Source organism: Pygoscelis adeliae, unplaced genomic scaffold (genome assembly GCF_000699105.1).
Source record: "Pygoscelis adeliae isolate BGI_AS28 unplaced genomic scaffold, ASM69910v1 Scaffold21, whole genome shotgun sequence".
In the NCBI taxonomy this organism is placed as follows: Eukaryota; Metazoa; Chordata; class Aves; order Sphenisciformes; family Spheniscidae; genus Pygoscelis; species Pygoscelis adeliae.
In genome coordinates this window covers 461928-477930 of record NW_008824243.1, presented here as the reverse complement: position 1 = coordinate 477930, position 16003 = coordinate 461928, and positions in this window count along the sequence as shown.

Here is a 16003-nt window from a genome sequence, read left to right as displayed (position 1 = left end):
CTTGGGGGTACTGGTGGATGAAAAGCTGGACAGGAGCCAGCAATGTGCGCTCGCAGCCCAGAAGGCCAACTGTATGCTGGGCTGCATCAAAAGAAGCATGGCCAGCAGGTCGAGGGAGGGGATTCTGCCCCTCTACTCTGCCCTGGTGAGACCCCACCTGGAGGACTGCGTCCAACTCTGGAGCCCTCAGCATAAGAAAGACACAGACCTGTTGGAGTGGGTCCGGAAGAGAACCACAAAAATGATCAGGGGGATGGAACACCTCTCCTATGAAGAAAGGCTGAGAGAGTTGGGATTGTTCAGCCTAGAAAAGAGAAGGCTTCGGGGAGACCTTATTGCAGCCTATCAGTACTTAAAAAGAGCTTATAAAAAAGATGGCAGCAAACTTTTGAGCAGGGCCTGTTGTGACAGGACAAGGGGGAATGGCTTTAAACTAAAGGGGGGTAGATGTAGACTAGATAGAAGGAAGAAATTTTTTACGCTGAGGGTGGTGAAACACTGGCACAGGTTTTCCAGAGAGATGGTGGGTGCCCCATCCCTGGAAACATTCAAGGCCAGGTTGGACGGGGCTGTGAGCAACTTGATTTAGTTGAAGATGTCCCTGCCCACAGCAGTGGGGTTGGACTAGGTGACCCTTAGAGGTCCCTTCCAACCCAAACTATTCTATGATTCTATGAATATGATAGTTTCTTACTGCTCCATGTTTCCAAGTAGTGAAATGGAATGAATTATATTTCTCAAGTGGTGATAATTTAAAGATAGTTAACATTCATAAAGCATTTGGAAGAATTGGTATAGTTTGAAATTATATATACAGATGAATGAAGTGAACTAAGAGCTGAGCTTGTCACTATGTAATTGATATATATCTTTGTAATGACCCTTTGATTTAGCAAATGAAAAATTTCACTTCTTTATTTGGTGCGATAGTTTAAATGAATATTGCATCATAACTTGTAATTTTGATGTTATGGTCAATAAATTATATCTTTTCACGAGTGCTTCTATTCACAATGTTAAAAAATATACATTTGTTGATCTGCATTCTGCTATTATTGGTGACAATGATCATAGCTGCAGACTATGCAATAAGCATAGTGCAGAGAAAGTCCCTCAGAGAGCAATGTAAGCCTTGTTATGACAAAGACAGCTAGAGTTTTTTCAATAATAGCAAATAGGTGAAAGAAAAACACAGATAATGAAAGTGTTAATTCACTTCATTCAACAAGTATTTGACTGTAAGTTGTGTGTTCATTCAACAGCTATGTCCATGCTTTGTGAGCACTCAGACAATGAATCCAACCGGATTTCCAGCAGAGAAGACAGAAGATGGCTTTTAGGTTATCAAACTTAAGGTCAAGTGCTTCAACAATGTGAGTGGCTGGTATGTATTTTAAGCGGTTGTTAGGGAGTGTTTTGCTTTTAACAAAGAGAAAAAGGGAGGAAGGGCTGAATATAAATCAACTCTTCTTTCATCTGTTATGAATGGCTATACAGAGACAAATGACATTTTTTACTTTCCTTGAGAGCACTTGCATTCATAAGGAACCTGAACCTGTAACTCTCTAACATCTCAAGTGTCTCCTTTATTATTTTTTTGTTGTTTCTAGCCAAGTACAATACTACTCATTTACCATTTTAAATTATATCTTTTTATTTTCAGAAAAACAAAGTATTTCCTTCTGGATTTTTGCTCCATTTCAACAGTTGACCTAGAGTTTCAAAAAGGTGACCTCCTCTCCTTTAATAAGTCTACTTTGGTACGTGTGAAAAATACTCAGCGTAACTAAGCTGTTCTGTTCAGTTCCCTAGGTACATTATTCTGCTTCTGCTTTGGGATAGTATAAATATAATATGTGGTGAACTAACTGGAGATACTGTATTAATTGAAAACAATCCTGTATAAAATACATGCATTTTCTGTCTGCAGTCAAATAAGGGGAATGGTATTTCCTATGGCTGTATTGAATTTCTTCAAAGGGTTATGCTTGTGTTTAAACCTTACCACAAAACCATAGAATCCACACCTTCTTAGTTATATATAAAAACACTTCAGATATAACAAGTCCTGACTGAATATGTGCTTAGCTTTAAAAACAAAACCCTGTAAGACTGTAATTCTTATTAGATACCAGATGCTTTTATTTTCTATGGAGACCAAAGTTTTCTTTTGTTCTTGTAATAGGATAATCTTTAAAAGAATTTTTTTTCTTTTAGGAAAAAATACAAAACCCCAAATTTGCAGTGATTTGTCCCAGAAATCTTTGGGTTTCTTCTTATTATAGTATTCCTTAGAATACTTGCTCATTGTTTCTTATAAGGAAAAGAACTCCACAGTTTTAAGCTTTATTTTATTCTCATTTGATGGAATTTGTTTTCTATTTTAAATAAAGGCCTATTTAAATAAGTTTAATGTCTCCCACAAGCCTGACTGATCAGTGGATGAAGTTAAAGAATCATCCTGCTCTTTTGTTCCTTCTGGTTGTTTTTCTTCTGTCTCAGTTCACCAAGCTTGTTCACCAAGCAGCTGCACAAATTTACTAGAGACAGTGTGGTCGAAACAAAAGACCCACGGAAGGGAATGCGCAATCTGCTTACGCTGCCTTAGGCAATGTTGGGATTTATAATTTATCATATCAGCTCTGGCTGGGATTCACAGAACAACTCAAACCGGTCAAAAATTAAGGCTTATGAGCTCCTGTCCTGCTTGTGCTAATGCTAGGATGATGTGCCAAAATTAAGAACCATTTCAGAGAGCTGATCTGGCTGAAAACCCTCCCTACCAAAAGCTTGCTACACAAGCATGCAGGTGAGAGAGCAGGTCTTTGCAAAACCCTGCAAATAGCAAGGAGACAAACCTGAAAACTGTTAGTTTGCTTCAAAGAATAGATGGACTAGAATTCAAGTAAGTTGCCACACATATTTTGTGTTTGGGCATGAATATGGCGGGGAAACCTGTGGCCCCTTACATCAACATCAGAACTTTCATTGACTTTAAGGAAAAGGTTTTCACCTCCAATTACTTATTCTTCCACCAGTGTCTCTATCTGGGGAGTGTAATAAGGAATACGCACAGAATTTTAGACTTGTTTCTAAACTCAGCAATATGATAAAAAAATGCACCTTGATCATATGAAAAATCTCTCTGGTTCATGCAAATTTTACAGTAGCACTTTAAAATTGACTGCTTTTCCCCCACCCCAGTTTTCTTCAGATTTCGTCACAGGGAATTAAAATGTCCTGAGAATTGTGTTAACATTATGAACTTCCAGTGTCAAGAGTTTTTCCAAGAGTGATATGACATTATGGTTCCTGCTTGTTATTGCCATAGGTAAAAGCTGGGGGCATTTTACTGCTATTTTGGAATGTACAGTATCATGGAATGCAACCCCACTTTTTCTTTTTTTTTTAATATATATATATCTTATACAGAGAGACCCTAAAGGTAAAGAAGATTGAAATCAAATAATGGTCTAATACTCATCGGCATGTCTGTCAGTAGACAGATAGGGTGTGTTACCTACTAATGGGATTTCAAACACAGGGGAAGTGAACTTTCCTTTAATCATGTTGTTCTTGTAGCCCACAGAGAAGGCTTCTGTCAGGCACCCAGGTGGGCACAGGTGATTTTAGCTGAGGAACTTTTAACGTTAAGAGCTGAGTGCAGCTGTGAAATAAGGAGTGATACAAGTTATACATGCAGCAAACATGTCAGTTTGTATAAATTCCTCTTTGACAGGAAAAAATAATGGGCAATGGAGAACTGAATATAAAGATATTTTTAAAAAACATAGTCTGTCTTGCCTTATACCTTCCTGCTATTTTTCCCCTGCCAAAAGATCACAGTTCTGTTTCTTCAGAGAATAATTTGCACCTACCTATATTCTCATTCCCACTTTCTTGTCATAAAAACATTGCTTGCTTAGTGTGTTACTTAAATATCCTCCATTGACTAATTGCCAGTAGGGGCAGACGTAGCAACAAAACTCCTTCATGGCTATGTTAACCCTTAATGTGGAGGGTGTTTATTGATGGAGGGGCTGATTACAGTGGGAAAGCAGAACTCCAATGCCTTGTCCACTAGTATTTCTCCACACCTTTGTCAGCAAAGTCAAGAAAGAAGAGACTAAAGTGACTCTATAGATAAATGTAATCAGTTGTTTGCAGTTATCCTACAGGTTGACTTCTGATAATACACTATTTGCTTTATTTATCTCAAAACCTCTTATGTGTTTTTCTCCAATTTGATGAATTGGCAGAGACTTGCAGATGAAGGAAACATCCTACATACTGCAAACAGTGCTGAAAAGCCTCTTCTAGAAGGACTAAGACAGAAAAATACCCTTTTTCTTTTTTTTTTTTGTCATTGTTCTGCATTCTTTGCAAAATATCACTAGAAAAATACTTTGAAACCTAAAATACATCAGAAGTTATATCTACATTAGAGTTTAAGTTTGGATAAAAAATGAGATTTTTTAAGTAAATCTCTTGATTGTCCTCACTTACCTATGCTTTGGTTCGTGTCTTGGGGCATTTGAATTGGATTCTATTTTGATGAACCTAGACTGGAAGGAGTGCTCCAGGAGGACTCCAGATGTACTCCAGCTGTGAGCAGAGTACATGCCATCAGATTAATCCTACTCCAAAGTAAAACTTCCCCAAAATACATATATGGATGACAGGTCCCCAACACCAACTCTTTTGTTCTATAAATGCACTCAGGCTATGCTGCTTGCAAAGGTAGAATAGTCTCTGTACAGTAACAAGATACTGTACAATAGCAAGATATCACTTCGTTCATGGCCGAGATTTACGCCCACAAAAAATGACATTGATTCATTGTCTAGCTAGGCTACCTCAGCTGCAATTGTAATTTTAGTTGTATGGTAGACTCACATTGCACATTGCCGTTTGGGTAAATGGGTCTAGAAATCCCTGCTGCACTAAGGTATTGCTTAACATAGTGGTCAAAGATAAGCTGAAAGGCAATGGAAATAAACTTTGGAGCAAATGAGATTGCATTGGTCTCCCTTTCCTTTCTAATTTTCTTTAGCTCATTAGCAAAGTTCTGAGTTTATTCAACTGTGCAAAATGGGAATTTCTGAGGCACAGAAGTACTGAGTTCTAGAAAAAGTTCAGGTGAAATAACAGAATGAAATTTTATTTTGGGGACCAATTGTTGTGCAGACTTTTATCCACTCTCTCTGTAAGTCTGGCAGTTTGAGAAGAATAGTTTCTCGTAGAGGAAACACAATGATGTATAACAGATGTTTCATGTGAATTCCTTGTTTGCTCACTGTAACTCTTACTTGGACTTATGCATAGTTGTGAGGCTGTCTCTACTCGCTTGGCAACTTTGTCACTTTAGTATATGGAAATGGAGGCACAATAATTTTGACACATACAGTTATTCAGAAATCTTTAAAAAGATACTAGGACTGAATCTCTGTTGGAGATTGTACTTCCTTGTTCCCATAAACTGGATGTATGCCCTAAGAGAACTGCCCATGCATCCAAGGAGGAAGGAAATAACTTGAAGAAGAGAAAAAGCATACTCTGAAAAGAGACTGTGCCTCAGACAGATTTATTGGATGCGATTATATTCACAACAAGTAGTAAAAATAGGTTAATTTGTTTTTATCCATAAGTCAGATAACTGCATGTGAAGTAGGTAATTTGAGTTGAAGGAGAAAAAAAATAGTCTTAATTAAATTTTTAATGGCTATCTCACCCCAGCTGAACTTCTCAACAGAGTTTGTTAAACTTTGCGTGAGCAATACATGTGCTTTGAGGTTTACAAGCAATTAGAGTGCTGGGTATGGAACTAGTGAGATGAAATGTGCTGTATTAATGATCATATCAATTGGTAATTCATAATTACTTACATTTCTATTTTTGCCCAATATTTGTAACCATATAATTAACTCAGAGTTTAAGGATTCAAAATGAATTGCTTAACATAGTGGTCAAAGATAGGCTGAAAGGCAATGGAAATAAACTTTGGAGCAAATGAGATTGCATTGGTCTCCCTTTCCTTTCTAATTTTCTTTAGCTCATTAGCAAAGTTCTGAGTTTATTCAATTGTGCAAAATGGGAATTTCTGAGGCACAGAAGTACTGAGTGTATGTGAGCCTCTTAGTCACATGCAAAAGCCCTACATGTAACATATCATAGAAATAGCCATATGTTGCTGTAGCATCACAATTTAGAAGCCCTAGAGACTATCAAATAATTGTAGTGCTGAGCTTTAAGAAGACCATGATTCTTAGTAGAAAACTGACATGGGAACTGACATGGGAAAGTGAGTCTAGGAAACGAATTCAAACAATTCTTAATTAGTTTTTGTCGGTAATTATTAACTATGAGATTTCTACAGATACAGTACCAAATTCTTTTTGAAGGACAAATTGATTAGTGTATCTTGATAATTTGTCTCTGAAGTCCTTTTTACTTTCCATGTGATGCAAAAGGCAATTTAACGCTTTTTGAATCACTGATTTTAAAATTAAGCAGCCAACTTCACCCTGATATTTCTTCTAAGAAGATGAAGTTTTCTACTAAGAATCATGGTCTTCTTAAAGCTCAGCACTACAATTATTTGATAGTCTCTAGGGCTTCTAAATTGTGATGCTACAGCAACATATGGCTATTTCTATGATATGCTACATGTAGGGCTTTTGCATGTGACTAAGAGGCACACATACACTCAGAAAGAGTGAGTATCTGAAAACATTAGGAAAAGAGAAAGAAAGATTGTGAGAGAGCTTCACTTTCCTACATGAGTTATGTGAGGAGAATTACATTTGTCCTTTAGTTTTGTGGTGAGTGGATTCACGGTCCCTGGTGTCAGGTTTGGACCTGCTTCCTTTCCTCCCTTTCTTCTTTTCTTCTACTTCTCTCTCTCTCTGTCTTGCTATGTGTAGACCCCATATTTACATGAAACACTTACATTTGTTCTCACAGCGTCTTTTTGGATTTTAGTGTGTTGACAAAAAGGGGATCTTAACTTAAACACTCTGTCTGGGGCATCAGAGCAGAGAATAAATGATTGCTGTTAATCCTGGGCTGACTCAGGGGAGGGGTAGATGGCTTCTTCTCCTGGGAACACAAGCATAAGAAATAAATTTCATACACAATGGAACTAAAGAAATCTGAAATGATTTAACTAGCACTAATTTCAGTTCTTAAAATAGAAGTTATGCATATATGAATAAGCCTGCTTTTTTTTTTTTTTGTTGGATTGCTGTGTGGCATAGGAATGAATTGGGTTTTTTTCTCTATCTTGACTATTTCTGCCTTCTGGAGAGCTGTCCATTATCCTGTTTTTAACTGAAAATGAAAAACACATCTCACGATGATCTTGCTGTTTTCTGAGAGGAAAGCTATGTTTTCTGCTTCCCAGTGCTGACCAAAGAACAGGTATGAAGCATCTAGACTTTGCCTTGGACTTTGCTGCAGAGTGTTCTGCTAGGAAGGTATTGCAGGAGCAAAGGTCTCGCTCACTCATTGCATTATAAAGCTGCTACCATCTCTGTTAAAACAGCTCTAAAAACTGATGGACTGAGGCTCTTGCAGATTTGTATGCCATGCTTGATGAGCACTAAGACTTAAAGTGTGAACTGTAACAGAAGTTTTTCCCATGATGTGGTAGATGTATGTTCTTTGGCAGTTTCTGGGATGTCTAATAAGTGTAAGCTAGGACTACAGCCTAGCTACATAGTCTACACACACTTTGAAACAGTAGAACAGGAGAAAGCTTATTTCCTCAGGCACGAGCTAAAAAGCAATGACTAGAAGCGAAGTCAAAACAACTTACATTAAGAAGAAGATGCACATTTTTAACCAACTGTAGGTGGGATCTGGGGGAAGATGGGCTAGTCCTTGTTTGGCATTTCAGGACTGTCCTGTACAGGAACGAGACTATAGTCCACACTCTCCTTACCTTAATTCTACTGGATTCTCTGTTTCTTATAATCAGAAGTGCTCCTAAGTGTAATGAATAGATCACTTAATTTTCATATTGACATTATGTTATAGAGGAAATGTACAATCTGTGACATTGTGCTGTGGCACAGATGTCCTCTGTTTCCATTAAGCAGTATCTCTCTAATCTTTAGTGTTCTAAAAGGTTGAAATTTCTGTTCTGAACAAGAACATACAATCCCAGTGCTTCTCAAAATTGTTGAGCTACCCTTAAAAACATCAGGGGTGTACAAATTGCCTCAGGTTTCCACTTCTTGGTTGAAGGGTGCATTGCACTAAGTTAATTAGGGATGAAGGCAGTATTATGTGGTTATGGAGGGTTCTGGGAAGATGCTGTGGTTGGGTATGAGTGTATTAATGGATTTTTTTCTAATGCTGGAATCTGTGTGCATCTTTCTTGCACCTAGAGTGCAATCCCACAGAGCTTGGGATTTTCATGTATGTATTAGTATTTCCACACAAGATGTAGAAACAATAATTTTTAGGGAATAAAACTATTGCAAAAAACCATTACAAAAGCTATTAAATTCAAGCTATAAGGATGGAAATTTATTGATGTTAGATTTCAGTGCAAAAATCAAAGATCATGCCTGTATTTAAATTTATAATGGCTAATGAAAACTGCTAACTATATATGAAATTGTTGTATTGTCCATGAGCTCCATTAACTGTTGCCATGAAGATAGCTGGAATTGTTTCCTTTTAATGAAAGGGGGGAAAAAAAAATCCACAAATGACTAGAAAGATCTTCTCAGTTTTCAGAAAGGTGTCTTGTTATAGTGTCTGGACTTTTTTAGTTGAACATTTTAAATGCCTTAATAAAATGCTTTCATTAGCAACATTTGCATTCACTTGCCACATTTTTCATCTTTCTTTTGGCTTTAGTAACCCAGTAGATTTGATTTCTTTCAAATTCAGCTGTCAAGAAATTTAATTCAGTAGTAGAAGCTTTGTACTCAAGTCATTCATAAGCTAGATACTCCATTTAAAATGGGTGTTAACAGTATAATTAGTTGTGTCGATAAGGGATATCAAGATTCTCTAAAAAATGCAATGAGAATATCACAGGAGTAAACAGAACATTTTACTCCCCTCACTTGTCAGCTGAACACCTTCATGAGTATTGACTAATTTAATCTGCATCGTTTCCTTCACCCCTGAAAAAAAGCAAAGTAAAACAAATAATCAGAAGCCTAATTTAGTTGGTTATCTGTTTGACAGCTGAGGTGCTGAAAAAGTCAGGCGCTTTCTCCGTCTACCTGAAGTGCATTTTTCTATCTGTCAAATACATGCTGTCATGTGATGCTTACTTATCAGTGAATAAAAAATTTGTTACAGCAAATGTATTTCAGAAGATGCATCTTTAAACTACAGTGCACATTGCACAGGATGTGCCAGAGCTGAAGCCATTCCAATCATAAAGCCCCATGGTACTTCTTATCTATATTTGCTAAACATTTTTAAGCAAGCTGCTAAAAACATAGCTTTGGGGAGATGGATTTGGTATGTTTTTCAAAACATAAAAAATAAACAAGGGCACAGCATAAATATACTACACACACAAACACCTGTTTCTTGCCTTTTTTAGTTGCTATCAGAACCTGAGACTTGATACAGTCATTCCACTTTATAATTACTGGCAATTTCTCAAAGAAATCAACACTTAGAAGCACCTATTTTCTACCTCCTCCCCGTTTACAAACAGATTGAATTTTTAAAAACAATATAGAAATAATTATTTCCTTTTTTTGCAAGAAAGCATTTTAAAATTGTTTTTGGTAAAATTAATTTTCTATAACAATGGAATGATTATTATATAAACATTGCCTACAGGAAGGACCAGCAACAGAGGATGTAAAACACTCCTTTGAGATGTACCATTGTTCGAAAGGTGGTATATCAAAATGCTCAGGAAATTTGCACTATGAATAATTTACTGAGAATCAGATATGCCATACAGTATCTTAAAAATCCATAAATAACAGCAACCTTCTTCTGCACACCTTCTTGTGAGTTGGTGGTTTTTTTCATAAACAGATTGCTCTGGAGAAAATAGCTTTCAAATATTAAAGTTCACATAGATATAACTGGAGGGAATATAAATCTACCTGTGCTCCTGTTAGACCCTTATCCCCAAATCATCAAATGAGAAAACTAAACTGACTTCCCATACCAAAAAGACTGTATTTGGTGGTAATTTAACAGTGACTAATGTTATACAGAACAGTTAATTGTTTAGAGATAGACCAGAAAGATATTTTGGGAAAGAGGGGAAAAAAAACTGAGTTTCTTTGAAATATTCCATCTATAAAGAAAGAGAAGACTAATCTGAAAAGGCATAATGGAAAAAGTGGGTGTTGCAATAAAGTTTATTCAGGTGGAAATGGCACTTCCTCTAGTTCAAAACCAGAGGTAATGACTCCTCTACTCAGATTACCAAGGACAAAAATAAAGGGGTATTTTCCTTAGTCCTTGGAGAAATGAAGCTACTAAACACTGCAGATCTGGCCCAAAGAACACTTAATGCAAAAACAATCATACAAAACTATTCTTTTAAAGATCAAACAAGCTGCTTCTGCAGTACTGCTCTGAGCCTTCTGTCAAATTGTCCCTTTATCATCCGATTCAGAGTCTGCTAATGCAAACAGGGGAAGCTAGTGCCCAGTCCCTGGCCTTCTGTGGCCTCGCACCCCTTACTGGGGCCACCTTACGGATGGATGCTCTGGCAGGTAGCTCCATTGCTTGGATCTGCTGCGGACACTGTGCGGGCGGTTGTTAGAAGACAGCTATCTGAGCAATAAGTACCAGTCAGTAGAGGGACTTAGTTCTGCCCAGAAGTCAAATGTGAAAACGGGGGCTGAGCTATAAGGCGGCGCAGCTGTCACTGTGAACAGGGCAGCACCGCAGGGCTGCAAAGGAGCTGCAGCATTTTCTTGGCTGCTCACAGCCTCACCCTGAGTGCCCATAGCCGCTTGCAAAATGTCTGTGACTGTGCTAGGGAAGGATGCTGTATCAGCTGCCACCATTCAGTATTCTCACGTGCTCAATATGAAAAAAATGCTTTGCAGGAAGGCTCCTGTGCCCTACTGACAAGGGACTACAACTAGCTCTTAGGCATTCAGAGTGCAGAGGGTGGGTTTTTTGCATATTTACTGCCCTACTGTATTGCACATTAGGACTCTGACAATGTGGAATTTTTCTGCATGCATGAACAAACCTTCTCTCAGACATGATAATAACTCTTGAATATTACAGAAAAAGTAAAGAATGGAAAACTCCTCTCTGATTTAATTTTCTTCCCCAGTTCCTATTTACACATGAAAAGCACACTGCTGATTTATCATTAAGTTGGAGACTCAAATTAACAAGACACTCGCTGTTTCAGACTGATTGCTGTGATGTGGCAGAAATAAATGTTGTGTTGTAGCCAGTTCCAGGCACGTCGTGAGAGCACAGCAGGGTTGCTGCAGGGTGTTGGGATGAGACTTATTCTTATGAGTTGCCTGGTTGGTATTTGAGACTCAGTGTGGAATTGTGTTCTTGTGACAGAGGTTGTGTAGGTGGGCTGTCCTTCAAATGAGGCTTCTGGGCATGGTTTTATCAAAACTCTGGCAAATCCCAAAAGGTGCACTCAGGGACCCTGTTGTGCCTTTTTTCGCTGTCGAGTTTACTCCTTCTGTCACTCATAGATCTGTTGCCAGATAAAATTTAGCATGCTTCCAGCTGTTGGCCTGCAGATTGTCCATGTATTATTCAAAATACAGACTAGATATTTCCGATGTTATTTGTTTCAAATGTTTTAATATTGTTCTTTAAGAATTTACCAAAGAAAAACCAAATAATAAGGAGCTATATGATCAAGACCTATAAAGAAAAAAATCTGGGTAGTTCACAAACTCAGAATCACCACCATTCACAAGATAAACATGGAACAAGAAAGTCTTTCAACCACAACATGCATCCAAAGACCCTCAATCTAGTTAAATAAGCTTGCTTAAAAAAATAATTTTTCAAGTATATGTAGTCCAAATAGACATCTCTGAATTCCAGATTTCCCTAAAACTAAAGAGTCTCTCTCTTTCCTTCATGGCATATGTAGAAGCAAAGTCCAAGCAGTTCTTCAAACATGATTCTCATGGTGAAACACACTGTATTAATGTGAGCTCAGGTTTTTGTTGTTTGCTATTCCTTCTTGTACTGTTGAATGCTGGAACCAGAAAGCAATGTGTAAGCAAAAAAGAAAGGAGACAGTATGGTTGTTATTTTAAAGATTCACCTATTCATTCTGTTTCCCTTACGTTGATAGGTGTTGAGTTCCCCACCCAGTCTAGAGAGATTGACTATCGGACCTCCATTTTAAGTGTGATATAAGCAAAAGACGTTATTTTGATTTCTGGTGATTCTGTTGAACAGATTATCCTGTTTCATTCCTTCAGGGTGTGCAAGCCTTCAGAGACTCCTGTGATGCCAGGGAATGGCAGACCTGATTTTCATCAACTGCAAGAAGGCACTTACGCAGATGGTTAACGAATCCCTGCTCCAGGAGTACCGTTCACTGGTGGATGCACTCCACTAACTAACTTCAGATTTCTCTGGCAGCGTGATCTGTAGCAAATTAGCATTTGTATTCAGTATGCAACCTTCATATTATGTTCAATCTAAAAGGAAAAGGTGGCTTGGTCCTAGTGGAAGTCTTTAGTTCTACTATGGGTTCAGAGGAATTAGAAGGATTTCCTTGCTCAGGGTAAAAACTGGGATTCTCTGTTCTTCTCGTAACTTAGCTAATGTTTAGCCTTCCTATTACTCTGTACTATACCTTTTTATTTTTTACCACTTTGAATATAATTATTTCCTTTTAACTTTCTATTTTTTTTTCTCCCTCTGCCTCCTCTCTTTTTCCATTTGCTATTTAAGCTGTCATAAAGGTATGCAGAACATCCATTGAGATCCTAACTAGCTGTCGAGAGTCCTAGCTAGGTCTTATACTGCATCCACTGCATTTCTGCTGCATTTTAATCATGCCAAGGAAGACAAGATTTTTCTCTTCAGTAGGAAAATTGAAAACCTAATAAAAACAATAAAGAATAAGAACTACTTTGTCAAAAAAAACAATAATACTAATTTTAAGTCTGTCAGATCTGAACTACTCACCTAGTGGTTCCCCACCAGCACATTTCTTCCTTCTCTTTTTATCTCAGTTTAGATCATTTTTGAGTAATCATTTTATTCCAAAATTAGAAGATAACTCTTCCTTTTAAAAGACATTGAAATAAAAGTTGCACACTTTCTGCAAAGGAAATTTTATGGTTAAAACATTTTGACTGTGAGAGTTTTCTTTTGTAATGTGATTAAAACTTTGAATATCCCTGCCTTTTTTGACAGTTTTACTATTCTTGTCCTAAAAGTTTAATAGTTTAATATTCACAATTGTTCAGAAATTGTGAAGCTGATTCTAACAATTAAAAAAGAAAATAATATTTTATGTATTTTTAAGGAACATGTAAGTTTCAACAAAACTATCAAGACAACATTTTTTCTCAGCTCCAGGGTGGAAATTACAGTTCATACTGTCACACAAAAGAGAATGTGAGCACAGTATGAGAACAGAACTTGATGGTCTTGGTATTCACCTAAATTGTACAAGACACAAGTTTTAACCCTACAGCAAAAGTTTTTGACAACAGGACTTGATCATGGATTTTCTACATCCTCTGAGCTTAGGCTGGGCTCATGGTTCTTTAGTAGATAAACCTTTCTTTGCTGCTGAAAAGACTGAGAAAATTTAAGAGAAAAAAATGACAGAAAGCACTGTGGATTGGGAAAACAACTTTCTATCAGGTCTGATCTCAAACTTCTTTGCTCATATAAGATTTATCTTTGTAGTATTTTTTAAGGTGGTTATCAACAGTGTCCAAAGAAGTGGAGAAAGGATACGTTATTATGTTTTTATTTAGGAACTTTAAAATTGTGAAGAAGAGAATAGTGTACTATGTATTTCCTTAGGGGAGAATCAAACATGGTGTTGGGAAAACCCTTTCAGAAGAGAAGTGAATGGACTTTATATTTTAGCCAGTGGTCTTACAGAGTAAGGGAGAAAAAAATCATTGCATATGACAGAATTGAAACATGAAGAACACTACTTTGAGGATGTAGTGTTAAAGGCAGGTGACGTGTTAAGAAAATGGAGGCTGGGATACTAGTCCTGAAGTTTGGTGAGGATGCGGTCATTAGACGTCAGTGGCAACAGTTTCAGGAGAGCTTACAGGCTGAAAGTCACACTGAAAAGATTTGTGAGGAAAGATCTTTTTCAGACAGCAGGAAAAAGTATGCTTACTGACTTGGCATGCAAATTCGGTTTCACTTTCTTTTTATCTCTTAGCAGAAATAAGGCTGTTTTGTACTAACTTGAATTCTGAATATTTTGTGATAACAAGTTACTTTGTGCCTACTTCTTAGGTGTTGTTCCATTTCACACTTTTTTCCTCTTTCTGAACCCTGAATAAAAGAGTAACAATTGCAAATATAAGGTTCCAAACAATAGAGATTAAGATTTTAATATTTAAGTCACATTCTAATGGGTTTGAATGTTTCTGTCATGTTCAATATGTGTTGGATCCAGTGACAGAAAAGTTCTTCATGATCTCATTTTATTTTATTGAGATCAAATACTTAAATTTTTATACTAAAATGACAGCTGGAGTGAGATAAAATGGCAGGAAAAATAACTTTGTATTGAGAATTAAGTGAAATGAATATATGTACATCTACTCACCCATACACAGCAATCTAGAATTTTTGCAGAATTGTTTTCCTCGTGGCATTTGTAGGATTTTCCCCCAAAAGAAACATCTACTGGACACAGTGCTTTGGGAGCAGAGTTCAAGTTCTTCTAATATTTATGCAGAATTCAAAAGCAGCCAGGGGGCCTTGGGATCCCCTTATTTGAGATACCTTATTCATGAAAATTAAAAATAGCTGTTTGTCCTAGGGCTTTTGAGAGGTCTTTAAAGAAAGGCATAAAAATTAAAGAGAAATTCCTTTCAAAGGAAGGCATTCATGCTTAATGCTAAACAGATACTCAACATGCCAGATTTAGTGCAAACACTAGTAAGAATGCCAAAATACAGGAACTGTACAATATAAATGTCTTTGCATAAAATAATAAAAAAAAGATTATAAGAAGATAAATATTAATTTTAGTCCTTGTGCTGTATGCAATAGGGAGAAAAGGAGATATGAGCATCAGCATCACTGTTTTCACAGGTGTGTGTAAGCACTGGACAAGGACCAAAGTATTGAGTAGTTGCTGTAGAAGTTATTCAGACTTCTGGGCTCATTTCTGGTTAACAGAGGGGCGATGAGGGTGATCAGTGTGCCTGGAGAGAGGTGGACTCAAGTGTCATTCTGAACTGTCAGCAAGGACTAAACTCTGCTCTCTCATCTTTAGCCTTAACATCTGTCACTAGATGGGAATGAGCTGACATTTATGTAGCAGTGCTTTCCCACTAATGCAGCTGCAAGCTTTGCTCTGCCCCCTTTGCAGCTCATCTTTTTTTAACTTGTGCTTATACAAGCAATGCTCAGAACCTCTGACGTGTAGTATTAAACCCTTAAAGCTGGCAGATGATATTTGTAAAATATAACGTCCGCAAAGCAGGATATTTGGTCTGTGGCAAGCTTATCCCACCGTCTTTAGTTAATTCATGTATATCCACATAGGAACTTTCAGATGAATATGTCTGTAGGGGTTATCTTCAGAGATAAGAGCAACTAACACAACCTCACATGTCCGGTATTTCACAACAAACATAGAAATGATTCAATGAGTTAGTTGTGAGTGACAGTAGGAGTGAGACTTACACTATGCATGTTCTGCACTTCAGCCATAGCAGAAGAAAGCAAAAAGTAGCAAAGGATGCAGGAGAAACTCTTGGCATATTTGCTGAGCAAGTGTTAAATGTGGAATATAACTTTTGATCTCTCTTTATTACTCTTTGTATTATTAATACTTAACAGTGAC